Here is a 13519-nt window from a genome sequence, read left to right on the forward strand (position 1 = left end):
ACGTTTCTGTGCCAGTCGCTTGGGAAAGAAGTGAACTTCTCGCCCCCTTATTTTACGGTTTTGCTTGTCAATTTAGCATTCCTTCTTGGGTCCCATGATTTATAATGGAACAATAAATGGCATCTGATGCCGTGTGCTACTTTGAACTCCTCACCAGGCTTTCAAAGTAGGAGTAAAAGTACCGACAAGCTCATCAAACCGGAAATTACACTGATAGCATGGAACACGAGTCTGTCCCAGTGAAACAGGTTCAAATAAATTATGGCACCAGCAAATTTGTTTTTTTTTTAATAGTAGGACATACACATCCAGTATAATAACTGTTTTCCGATTGTCTTGCAAAAAAAAATAAAATAGAGACCTGTCCTATCTCCCTCATAACTAAGCTAAGAATGTTGACAAGCAGCAGCAGTATGCTTCTTAGGGACAGCAAACAAAGCATTCGATGGGGAGCTTCTGTAAGGCACAGATTCATAGGGAAATCCTAAATCTGAAGGTGGACCAAGAATGACGAGGAAAACCCAACAACCGTGTGGCCTTTCAATAAAGCACAAGGCAGTGCCGGTGGAATTTGAAGCTAGTGATATACCAGGAATTACAGCAAAATCCAATACCCAGCACAACACCTGACTAGATTAATCCTAACTGCCCACACTAAAATATTAGCAGAATAAACGTGTGTGCATTTCCAGGCTTAAATATTACTTACCTCTTTCTCAGCCTATGAAGCATCTCTTTTTTAAAATGTCTGACAACCAAAATTGATGAGATGCAGAGAAACAAAACAAAACAAAACAAAACAAAAAAAAAAAAAAAAAAAAAAAAAACTCAAACTGTTAAGAAGCATTCAACAGAACCAAACTCAGATACAGATGTTCCCCTACTGAAACTGGTGAAAATTAGTTTTTTTTTTTTTTTTTTTTTTTTTTTTGACAGAGTTCTAGACAGTGAGAGAGAGAGACAGAAAGGTCTTCCTTCCATTGGTTCACACCCCAAATGGCCACCACAGCTAGCACTGTGCCAATCCGAAGCCAGGAGCCAGGTGCTTCTTCTTGGTCTCCCATGGGGTGCAGGGCCCAAGCACTTGGGCCATTCTCCACTGCCCTCCCGGTCCACAGCAGAGAGCTGGGCTGGAAGAGGAGCAACCAGGACTAGAACTGGCACCCATATGGAATGCCAGCACCGCAGGCGGAGGATTAACCAAGTGAGCCACGGCGCCGGCCCCTAAACTTAGTTTTTCGACTTCACAATGATGTGCAAGTGATGTGCTTTCAGTGTTTTTTTTTTTATTTTATTTATTTTTAATCTTTTATTTAATGAATATAAATTTCCAAAGTACGACTCATGTGTTACAATGGCTTCCCCCCCCCATACCGTCCCTCCCACCCACAACCCTCCCCTTTCCCACTCCCTCTCCCCTTCCATTCACATCAAGATTCATTTTCGATTATCTTAATATACAGAAGATCAGCTTAGTATACCTTAAGTAAGTATTTCAACAGTTTGCTCCCACACAAAAACATAAAGTGAAAAATAATAGATGATTTTTTTTAAATGATGATGAAATCAGATCAGACCTATTGTCATGTTTAATCCCAGTGAGAGTCAAGTTGGGAATTGATAATTTCTTTCTTTCTTTTTTTTTTTTTTTTTTACAGAAGATCAGTTTAGTGTACATTAAGTAAAGATTTCAGTCATTTGCACCCCCATAGAAACACAAAGTGAAATATACTGTTTGAGTACTCGTTATAGCATTAAGCCTCAGTGTACAGCACGTTAAGGACAGAGATCCTACATGAGGAGTAAGTGCACAGTGACTCCTGTTGTTGACTTTACCAATTGACACTCCTGTTTATGGCATCAGTAATCTCCCTATGCACCAGTTATGAGTTTCCAAGGCTATGGAAGCCCCTTGAGTTCTCCGACTCTTATCTTGTTTAGACAAGGTCATAGTCAAAGTGGAGGTTCTCTCCTCCCTTCAGAGAAAGGCACCTCCCTCTTTGAAGACCTGTTCTTTCCACTGGGATCTCACTCACAGAGATCTTTTTGCCAGAGTGTCTTGGCTTTCCATGCCTGAAATACTCTCATGGGCTTTTCAGCCAGATCCGAGTGCCTTTAGGGCTGATTCTGAGGCCAGAGTGCTATTTAGGACATCCGCCATTCTATGAGTCTGCTGAGTATCTCACTTCCCATGTTGGATCACTCTCCCCTTTATTTATTCTATCGGTTGGTGTTAGCAGATACTAGACTTGTTTATGTGCTCCCTTTGACTCTTAGTCCTTTCATTATGATCAATTGTGAACTGAAATTGATCACTTGGAGTAGTGAGATGGCATTGGCACATGCCACCTTGATGGGATTGAATTGGAATCCCCTGGTATGTTTCCAACTCTACCAATTGGGGCAAGTCAGCCCGAGCATGCCCCAAATTATACATCTCTTCCCTCTCTTATTCCCACTCTTATGTTTAACAGGGATCACATTTCAGTGATGTGCTTTCAGTGTAACTGATACTACGAGTTTTAATACGGATCCTTTCCTGGACTAGTAATACATGGACTCATCTTCTCTTGTGATGAGGGGCAGTGACAGCAAGCCTAACTCCCAGTCAGATACAGTCCTAAGGGGAAAGAATACTCCACAGTGTATTGTGTTGCTAAGCTAGAATGTTTGCTAAGGGAGGTATGTTAAATGCATTTTAATTTAAATTATTTTCAACTTAAGTTGAATTTATCAGTATATAACCCCATCATAAATCAAGAAGTATTTGTATTAACTAGATGTTAGAAGTATGAAAGGAACTTGGGGGGAGGGCGGTGCTGTGGCGCAGCAGGTTAAAGTCGCTGCCTGCAGTGTGACATCCCATATGGGTGCCGGTTCAAGTCCTGGCTGCTCCACTTCCAATCCAGCTCTCTGCTGTGGCTAGGAAAGCAGAAGGTGGCCCAAATCCTTGGGCCCCTGTACTCACGTGGGAGACCCAGAAGAGGCTCCTTGCTCCTAGCTTTGGATTGGCCCAGCTCCGACCATTGCGGTCATTTGGATAGTGAACCAGCAGGTGGAAGCTCTCTGCCTTTAAAATAAATGTCTTTTTTTAAAAAAGAACTTGGAATATGATGTTAAAGGCTCAGTAGAAAACATAAACAGATGGGGAATATCCAGAGAGAAGAGAATTATAAAAAACATCATGAAAAGGAGATGCTAATGGTAAGAGATATGAAAAATACTCATGTTTGATAGGTTTATCAGTATACACACCAGAGAAAAGTTAATTAATGGAAAAATAGCTCATTAAAAACTAACCAAACTAATGGTGGAAATTTTGAGGGAGAAAACTTCCACCCAGCCGGAAAAACGATCTATTAGCAGCAAGTATTTTAGTCTTCCCACCTTAGGTATTTCTGTAAAGCCTACTTCAAAATGGCCATTACCCAGGAGGTCTTCATCCTGTGGTTTGTTTTCCAGTTACTTTATTTATCCTCTGACATGTTATACAACCTCCACACATCTGCTTAGCAATGGTATAGACTTTTTTTTTTTTTTGGACAGGCAGAGTGGATAGTGAGAGAGACAGACAGAGAGAAAGGTCTTCCTTTTTGCCGTTGGTTCACCCCCCAAATGGCCGCCATGGCTGGCGCATTGCGCTGATCCAAAGCTAGGAGCCAGGTGCTTCTCCTGGTCTCCCATGTGGGTGCAGGGCCCAAGGACTTGGGCCATCCTCCACTGCACTCCCTGGCCACAGCAGAGAGCTGGACTGGAAGAGGGGCAACCGGGACAGATTCCGGCGCCCCGACCGGGACTAGAACCCGGGGTGCCGGCGCCACAAGTGGAGGATTAGCCTATTGAGCCGTGGCACTGGCCAATGGTATAGACTCTTGCACACCACCCATAGTCTCTAAGTATTGCATCACACATGGCCTAGGGACCCAACATGCTTATATTATGGGACATTAATTCCTTCATCCTGAGCTTACTTATTTCTCTCCCATCAGGGGGCACCTATGGTCTATCTTCAGTTAGAGTGGTCCATATTATGTGTCATTCCTCTTTCCCCTTTAGTAAACTTGGGTTTTAGTGTGACTCTTGGGATGTGTGGCATTCTATTGAATATTTTTATTTCTTCTTCTAGATAGGCTTTCTTAGTTTTATCTGCCAGTCTTTTTCCTAAAACTTCTGTAGAATTTCCCTTTTGATGAGCATTTACATGAACCATAGCAAATTCTTTTGGAAGAGGCTTCCTATAACTTGTTTCACTAATTCCCAATGAACCACCAGCTCCTTTTCTCTTATTTATAAGGCTCCTCTCTGTCCAGATATCCCCAGATATATGTATCACCCTTAGGCATAAGGAGTTTTAGTGCTTGATTGAGAGCATACAATTCATAGGTTTGGGCTGACCAATTGTTAGGTAATCATACACCCTCACATAAGAATTGACTGTTGCCATTGATGATAGCAAAATCACTGTGTCTATCACTTGGAATGAACCATCCACAAGCAATCTCATCCTGTCAGATAGTGGCATTTCCCTGAGAAATGGTCTGACCCTAGTCTGGTATTCTATGATGTGGACTCTCCTTTCTTTTCCATAGTAAACTAGCTGGAGTCAGGCAGGTGTCTGTTGTTAACATCAAGTCATCTCTAATAATATGGCATCATAATTAAAATTCAGGAGTCTGTTAGCCATCTCCTAGCTTTTTTACTTAAAATATTTCTGACCTAATGCGAAGTACTCACTACCAGGGTCCTGCCAAAGGCCAGTTCTCTGCTCTCTTCCACTAACAGGTTGGTGACTGCTACTGCTTGTACACATTGAGGCCAGCCTCTAGAGATGGGATCAAGGAGTTTGGAGACAAAAGCAACAGGTTGTCTTTTTTCCTCCTTACATCTAGTTGAGTACCCCAAGAGCCACACCCTGGTCTAACCTAAGAGATGGCATGGCTGTTCTAAGAATGGGAAGGCCAGGACTGGTGCTGTTAATAAGGGCCCGTTTTAATTCTTCTGTCTGAATTTCTTCTGGAGACTATGGGAGGTCTTCTAACAATTTGTGATGTGGAGCCTTTGTCTTCTGAGCGTAAGAGTTCATCTATAATCTACAATAACTGGACAGTCCCAAAAGATTTCTGAATTCTTTTTATATTTGGCAACAACAGACTCTCTATACCCGATAGTCTCTCTGGGTTGATTTTTCACTTTGATTCACTAAGCGTCCCAAGTATTTTACCTCTTTTTCTACAAACTGTGGTTTACTTTTTTAAGAGACTTGTAATCCATTTTTTTCCCAAAAGTTAACTTTATAGTGGTTTCTGACACTTTATCCCCACTTCTGTCCGGAGATTAGATCATTTACATATTGTGGAAACTGAGTATCTGTAAAAGGTTGGAACTGTTCCAAGACTTTTTCTTTTTTCGTACTTTTTTTTTGACAGGCAGAGTGGACAGTGAGAGAGAGACAGAGAGAAAGGTCTTCCTTTGCCGTTGGTTCACCCTCCAATGGCCGCCGCGCTGCGGCCAGTGCACCGCGCTGATTTGATGGCAGGAGCCAGGTGCTTCTCCTGGTCTCCCATGCGGGTGCAGGGCCCAAGTACTTGGGCCATCCTCCACTGCACTCCCTGGCCACAGCAGAGAGCTGGACTGAAAGAGGAGCAACCGGGACAGAATCCGGCGCCCCGACCGGGACTAGAATCCAGTGTGCCGGCGCCGCTAGGCAGAGGATTAGCCTGTTGAGCCGCAGCGTCGGCTCCAAGACTTTTTCTAACACTTGGCCAAATAGATCTGGGACTTCTGTGAAATTTTGTAGTAACAGTCCAGCAGTATTATTTCCTTCCATTTTCAGAATTTTCCCCACTCAAAAGCAAAAACACCTCTGCTTCCCTAGTCTAAGGGACAAGTCCAAAGAGCATCTTTTAAACACATCACACTAAGCCATTTGTGTTCATACGGGATCTTACTAAGGAGGGTGTGAGGATTTGACATTAAGGGGCGGTGAGCCTGGACAACTTGATTTGTAGCTCTTAAGTTCTATAGTCATCTATAGGACCCATCAGGTTTTTTCACTGGAAGAATTAAGGTATCATGGTGACAGGCAAGGTTCTAGTTTTCCCTTTTAATAGGAATGGGGTAGTTTTCTCCCAGCTGTTTGAGTTTAACTTGTAATGGTACACTTTTTTAATCCTCCTGTTACCCTCTTACCCATAGTAGGGGATCGTTCCCCCCCCCCACTCTGATCACAGTCTGATTAGCATTTTTTTTTTGGAACCTGGGAACTCTCCCCCTTTACCCCTGACACTCTCAATTTTTCTCTGGAGAATTCTGTGCCCTTTGGATGATGCATTAAAGAACGAGCAGCCCCAGTGTCAACCAAAGTGTCATCTCTTCCCCTTGAGGTCCCATCGTAAAGTTTATCAAGGATAAACTTGGAAGGAACCCCTGATCCACCCTAAACTTCATCAAAAGTCAGGAGGGAGGTTACCTTGTCTACTTAATCCATTCTGGGCATTCTCTTTTGAAATGTCCTGTCTTTCCACACCTGTAACATCCACGTATAGTTTTAGAAGCTCCCTTCTGTATTTCCCTCCTAGCTGTTTGTTGAAATTTGGGATTTCCCCATCTTTTTAAAGGAGATTTTTAAAAAAGATTTTATTTATTTGAAAGACATAGTTACAGAGAGAGACAGAGACAGAGGTCTTCCATCCTCTGGTTCACTCCCCAGATGGCCGCAACAGCCGGAGCTGTGCAGATCTGAAGCCAGGAGCTTCTTCTGGGTCTCCCACATGTGGGTACAGGGGTCATCTTCCACTGCTATCCCAGACCATAGCAGAGAGCTGGATCGGAAGAGGAGCAGCCAGGATTAGAACTGGCGCACATATGGGATGCCGGCGCTTCAGGCTAGGGCTTTAACCCGCTGCGCCACAGAGCTGGCCCCACAGAGGAGATTCTGATCCAATTGTTGTAACTACCTCTTCTACAGTGGAAACCATGATTTTGGCTTTTTGTTTTTCTTCTTTCCATTAAAACTTTCTGGGCTTCCCTTGATAGCGCCTCAATTGATTTCTCATTCCACTCAATCTTTTGTAACTTCTTTGTGATATCATCTGAGCTTAACTTGAGCCAAAAGACCGAGCGTTCATAAATTAGGTGTTTAGGCCAAGTAGAACAGCAATACCTAATCGTTTTTTCCCTTTTCTTTGTTCCTGATCCGAGGATCATCCCTCCAGGACCCCAACATTCTCCCCAATGGACTATCCGGGGTGAATGTCAAAGAACCTCTTCAGCACCCCGCTTCCCTAGGCCTAGAATTCTGACTCCCCATTTCGACTGGTCTCTGTGTCCGAGTTTCCCTGTGATCTCAATCCCCCATAGTGGAGGTACCTTGTATACCCCGGGACCCGCATTGTCCATCTCCAGCCCTTTCCCCTACAGGAGAACAATACTGTGTACTTAGGCTACGTCTCACATTCAGTTGACCTCTGAAATACCCAACCACCAAGGCAGTGCTTATAGTCCATTTTTTCCTACCTTGGCTCATGCATGAGTTTGCCTGGTTGCTGCAGTACCTGCTTTTTCTTTTCCATTTCTTTGCCACCTCCACTGTCCTCCAAATAACACTCTCCAGCTTTTCTGAAGCTTCTGTGGTGAGTCGAGGCACCTGGACAGAGCAGGCCACCCAAAATCAGGTAGGACACTTCTACCCCTCTATCAGAGCCCTGACTCCACCCAGGCACAGGAACCCCAGACAAGCCCACAAATTTTGAGAAACAGCCTCATCCATCCACTCGAAGGACACACTCAGAAAGTGCAGCAAAAGCGAGACTTCATCAACAACCTTGCAAGACCGAGTGCCTAGTGAGCTAGCATACCCCAGGGTCCTTTACAGCAAGCTATTTATTTCCTAGCACGTAGGTCCCACCGCCCCCCCCCCCCCCCCGGCTCCTCATTGGCCGAATACTGTGGGTTACAATCTTCTCCACTTTGGCTTCAGCTGTTTGGGCCCAAACAGCCTGTTTGCCTAAGAATTTTCAGGTGCATGTAAGCCTAGCTTTTTATGTTAGCTAGTTGTCTACTCACAGACAAACATCTTACTCTGAAAATAAACCAAATGTTTACTTCTCACAACAGGATGCTGTAAAATCTGATTGTTTCATGGTACTACCCCTTCGGTAGCTAGATCACATAGATCCCAGAACCAAAGTTTAGAAGTGGGAGTCACTTCCTTCCCTATCAAAGCATTTTCACCTCCCTCTGCTCTGCTGTTTTGGAGATCACTTGTTGTTTCCACCAAGAGACACAAAATAATAACACTGATTTGGAAGCTGAGCCCACCACTTGAATATATTAGGCTTCTTATACCACTAAACAAAACAGGGAAAAAGGGAGGCTAAATTTCTGGCTGGAGTGATCTAGATTATCAACAGGAAGGCAGATTAGTGCTAAACAGTTTAGTCAAGAAAACTCTCTGGAATGCCGGGGATTTTCAGAGGTGTTTCTTGGCACTTCCATGTCCAATAGTAAAGATTAACGGAAAACCACAACAATACCCAAAAGGCAGTGTGATTCGGTAAACAGACCTTTCAGGAATCAAAATTTAGAGCATTCTACCATGTAAAAAATGGGGCAGCTGAAGTTCTGGCTGAGGACAAAGGAAATTGAAGTTTTTTCAACTTCTCCTTGCATAAAATAACCAAAACTTTTGACAATTTTGTGAACAATTAGAGAAACTATAATTGTGGTAGACGTCCGTATTTTTTCATAGCTTGATAAGTGCATATATTAATTTGTATGTGCTAATAATTTTAAAGATTTATTTATTTATTTGAAAGGCAAAGTGACAAAGATCTTTCAGCTGCTGGTTCACTCCCCAAATGACTGCAATGGCCACGACTGGGCCAGGCTGAAGTCAGGAGCCAGGGACTACATCGAGGTCGCCACGTGGATGGCGGAGTCCTAACTACTTGGGCCATCTTCCACTTCTTTCCCAGATGCATTAGCAGGTAGCTGGATCAGAAGCTGAGCAGCCAGGACTTGAATTGGCACTCTGATCCATATCACAGGCATTGGCTTAATCTGCCCACAGCAGCCATGGCTGGGCCAGGCCAAAGCCAGGAGCCTGAAACTCAATCACAGTCTCCCATGCAGGAGGCAGAGACCTCATTACTTGAGCCAACACCTGCTGCCTCACAGAGTGCATATTATCAGGGAGCTGGAATTGGGAGCAGAGCTGGGATTCGAACCCAGGCGTTCTGATATGGGGCCAGAGTGTCCCAAGCACTGTTTTAACCTCCAGGCCAAATACCTAAACTGATACAATGACTTTTTGGCTATCCATTTTTTTTTAATCTGGGAGAGGGTGGGAATTTCTTCACGTATAAGGACGATAGTTGCATTTTCTTATGTAGAATTGTAGGTCATTTATTTATTGTTTTTTTAAAAGATTTTATTTATTTATTTATTTGAGAGAGAGAGAGAGAGTTACAGACAGTGAGAGGTAGAAACAGAGAGAAAGGTCCTCCATCCATTGGCTCATTACCCAAATGGCCACAATGGCCGGAGCTGTGCTGATCTGAAGCCAGAAGCCAGGTGCTTCTTCCCAGTCTCCCATGCAGGTGCAGGGGCCCAAGGACTTGGACCATCTTCTGCTCTCCCAGGCCACAGCAGAGCTGGATTGGAAGAGGAGCAGCCGGGACTAGAACTGGTGCCCATATAGGATGCCTGCACCACAGGTGGAGGATTAACCTACTGCACTATGGCACCAGCCCCAATCATTTATTTATTGTAAGGCAATGAGGTTATGTCCTGATAAACCCATCATAAGTTGAAAATATCATAAATCAAAAGTGTATTAATACACCTAACCTACCAAACATCCTAACGTAGCAATAAAGCACACTGTAGAGTATAGATTGTTTCCCCTTTTGGTCCTATGGCTGGCTATGAGCTGTGGCTCACTGCTGCTACCCATCATCAATAGGGTATCATAGTACATATTACTATCCTGGGAAAGGATCCAAATTCAAAATTCAAAGTATGTTTTCAACTAAATGTGTATCATTTTTGCACCATCATAAAGCTGAAAAAAAAAACATAAGTCAAACCGTCCTAAGTTGAGGACTATCTGTATTAAATTTCAACTGCTTAAATTGCTGCATGGATTCAATTTTTTTATTGAATCCAGGCCAGTGCAAGAAAACTAGCCAACTTAACCAAGGGGGAAGAAGGAGATAAGATACACATCATCAATCTTGGAAATAGAACAAGGTGCAACACAAGCAAAATTATATAGTGAAGCATTATATATTATATATGATTCATATACATATATGTATCATACAACTTATATTCAAGCACCTAGTGTTCCTTTTTATCATTTCTCGCTAGTTTTGTTTCTTTCTTCTAAACTATGGAGTGCCCTGGGCTCTAGTCTTGAGACTCTTCTCCATTTACCCATGTAGTGATTTCATCTACTGTCGTGGCTTACACATTGTCTATGTATGTAAGTATCTATCTACACATGCATACACATGTATATGTGCATGTAGGAGGTACGTCAAAAAGTTCTTGGAAATTGAACTTAAAATATAAGTTTATTATAGTGCAAAATAGTTTGAAATCTATACAAATGAGGGTTCTTTAAAAAGTTCAGAGGGGCTGGCGCTGTGGCATAGCAGATAAAGCCAACGCCTGCAGTGCCAGCATCCCATTTGGGTGCCAGTTTGAGTCCCTGCTGCTCCACTTCCAATCCAGCTCTCTACTGTGGCCTAGGAAAGCAATGGAGGATGGCCCAAGTCCTTGGGCCCCTGCACCCAGTTGGGAGACCTGGAGGAAGCTCCTGGCTCCTGGCTCCTGGCTTCAGATCAGCGCAGCTCCGGCCATTGCAGCCTGAACCAGCAGATGGAAGTCCTTTCTTTGTCTCTGTCTCTGCCTCTCCATAACTCTGCCTTTCAAATAAATAAATAAATCTTTTTTTTAAAGAAACTTCATGGAAATGTTTATTATGAAAAATTATGTACGGATTTTAAATTTTTGCACCAAAAATAATAAATGTTATCTTTTTTTTTTTTTTTGACAGGCAGAGTGGACAGTGAGAGAGAGAGACAGAGAGAAAGGTCTTCCTTTTGCCGTTGGTTCACCCTCCAATGGCCGCAGCGGCCGGCGCGCTGCGGCCGGCGCACCGCGCTGATCCGATGGCAGGAGCCAGGAGCCAGGTGCTTTTCCTGGTCTCCCATGGGGTGCAGGGCCCAAGCACCTGGGCCATCCTCCACTGCACTCCCTGGCCACAGCAGAGAGCTGGCCTGGAAGAGGGGCAACCGGGACAGAATCCGGCACCCCAACCGGGACTAGAACCTGGTGTGCCGGCGCCGCTAGGCGGAGGATTAGCCTAGTGAGCCGCGGCGCCGGCCTAAATGTTATCTTTTTTAAAGATTTATTTATTTATGTATTTGAAAGTCAGAATTACACAGAGAGAGGAGAGGCAGAGAGAGGTTTTCCATACGCTCGTTCAATCCCTAAATGGCTGCAATGGCCGGAGCTGTGCCGATTTGAAGCTAGGAGCCAGGAGCTTCTTCCGGGTCTCCCACGAGGATGCAGGGGCCCAAGGACTTGGGCCATCTTCCACTGCTTTCCCAGGCCATAGCAGAGAGCTGGACTGGAAGAAGAGCAGCCGGGACTCGAACTGGCGCCCATATGGAATGCCAGCACTGCAGGCGATGGCTTTACCCACTATGCCACAGCACTGGCCCCTAAATGTATCTTTTAATTCTATTTTCCATGAACTTTTTGAAGTTACTTCATATTAATGCTCTGTCAGTGATGTTGTTTGCAAGTATTTTTTCTCAGTCTATAGCATTTCCATCTTCACATATTTGACAGAGCAGATTTTTTTTTAAATTTATTTGAAAGTGTTACAGAGAGGAAAGAGAGAGAGAGGAGAGCGAGAGCGAGAGGGAGAGGGGGAGAGAGAGAGAGAGAGAGAGAGAGAGAGAGAGAATATCTTCTGTCTTCTAGTTCACTCCCCTGATGGCTGCAATGGCCGAGGCTGGACCAGGCTGAAGCCAAGAGCCAGGGGCTTCATCTGGATATCCCACATGGATGGCAGGGTCCTAAATATTTGGGGCATCTTCTACTACTTTTCTCAGCCCATTAGTCTGAAGCTGGATTGGAAGTGGAACAGCTGGGACTTGAATAGGCACCCTTATGAGACGCTGGCATGTGAGGCAGCAGTTTTACCGGCTACGCCACAATGCTGGACCCAACAGAGCAAAATGTTTCAGTTTGATGAGATCAACTTTCTCACTTTTTTCTTGAAGCTATGGTCTTCCTGATAAAGATTATGGATCAATTGTGCATCGCTTTGTATATGCCTTCTGGGCTAATTATTTGACACCAGACAGAAATCATGGTCCATGATCAGCCTTTTGCTGCCCTCACCTGGCCTAATCGAGTGTCTCTCGCAGTTCATTAGATGACCACTTGCCAGCAGAGGCTCCACTCGGCCCTAGTGCAGATAAAGATTTCACCAAAAATCATTCCCTGGGGGAATTCAGCCTACTACATCCTTCTCTCTGGGACATAAGGATAAGCCACCTCTACCTGACACCACTAAAAGAGAAAATCTGGCTATTTTGAAAACACTGTTTCAAAATAATTCAGCACTACATTACTATTTTGGGGAGAGAAAGGAAAAATTATGAGAGTCCCAGTCCTTCCTTGCTTTCCTAACTGAGCTCATTTCAGCTCTGGACCTCCAATTCTACCCAAGGTGGAATTCTATTCTTGAATACGAAACCTCTCTTTCCATCACAGAATCGCATCCTACTACGAAGGAGAGACTGGACACTGACAGCACTTTCCCGGTTACTTTGCTGTGTGTTAGATTAGATGTCATCTTGGATTTGTCCTGGGAAGTTCCTTCTCTTAGTGGCAGAAAGCCTGAACCATCTCCTTCAACAGCTGTCAAAACAATAAGTGTAAATTTATACTGTCATCCATGGGCAATTTCTTAGCTTATAATGACAGCTAATCTGTTGACCTAGAAACCACTTAGCATCCTAAGAGCTCAATGAATTAGTGATTAGAAAGTTTCTCGGGGAAATAGTGGCTCACTACAGCATTAAAATGCAGGCTCCGACCTTTCCCAGGCAAGGACTGAGTTTGTCTTTACATAATAATAAGTGATATCTGGAGAGCAAAACATATGTCTTTTTAATTAATTGACTAGAAACAGATTTATAAAAAGGAAATGGTAACACCAAGCTGGTAATCTTCCTCCCTGATGTCATGATAATTCTTTTATTCACCTCAGCTCTTGACATTGGGAGGAAATCTCCATTTGGTACCTCCTCAAAGTGTGTGTCGATTTGAACACTCTCACCCGTGGTGCCCTGGAGGAGTCAGCTGTGTGTTGAAAGAGCATGTGCAGGCTGCTAAAAGCCTGCAGCCCGAGTTCCACCTGTGCGTCTCACAGCCCTGTAATTTTCACCTGCTCCCCATGTAGATAGTGAAGGGGCTGGACTGGATGATGCCTGAG

Source organism: Oryctolagus cuniculus, chromosome X (assembly GCF_964237555.1).
Source record: "Oryctolagus cuniculus chromosome X, mOryCun1.1, whole genome shotgun sequence".
In the NCBI taxonomy this organism is placed as follows: Eukaryota; Metazoa; Chordata; class Mammalia; order Lagomorpha; family Leporidae; genus Oryctolagus; species Oryctolagus cuniculus.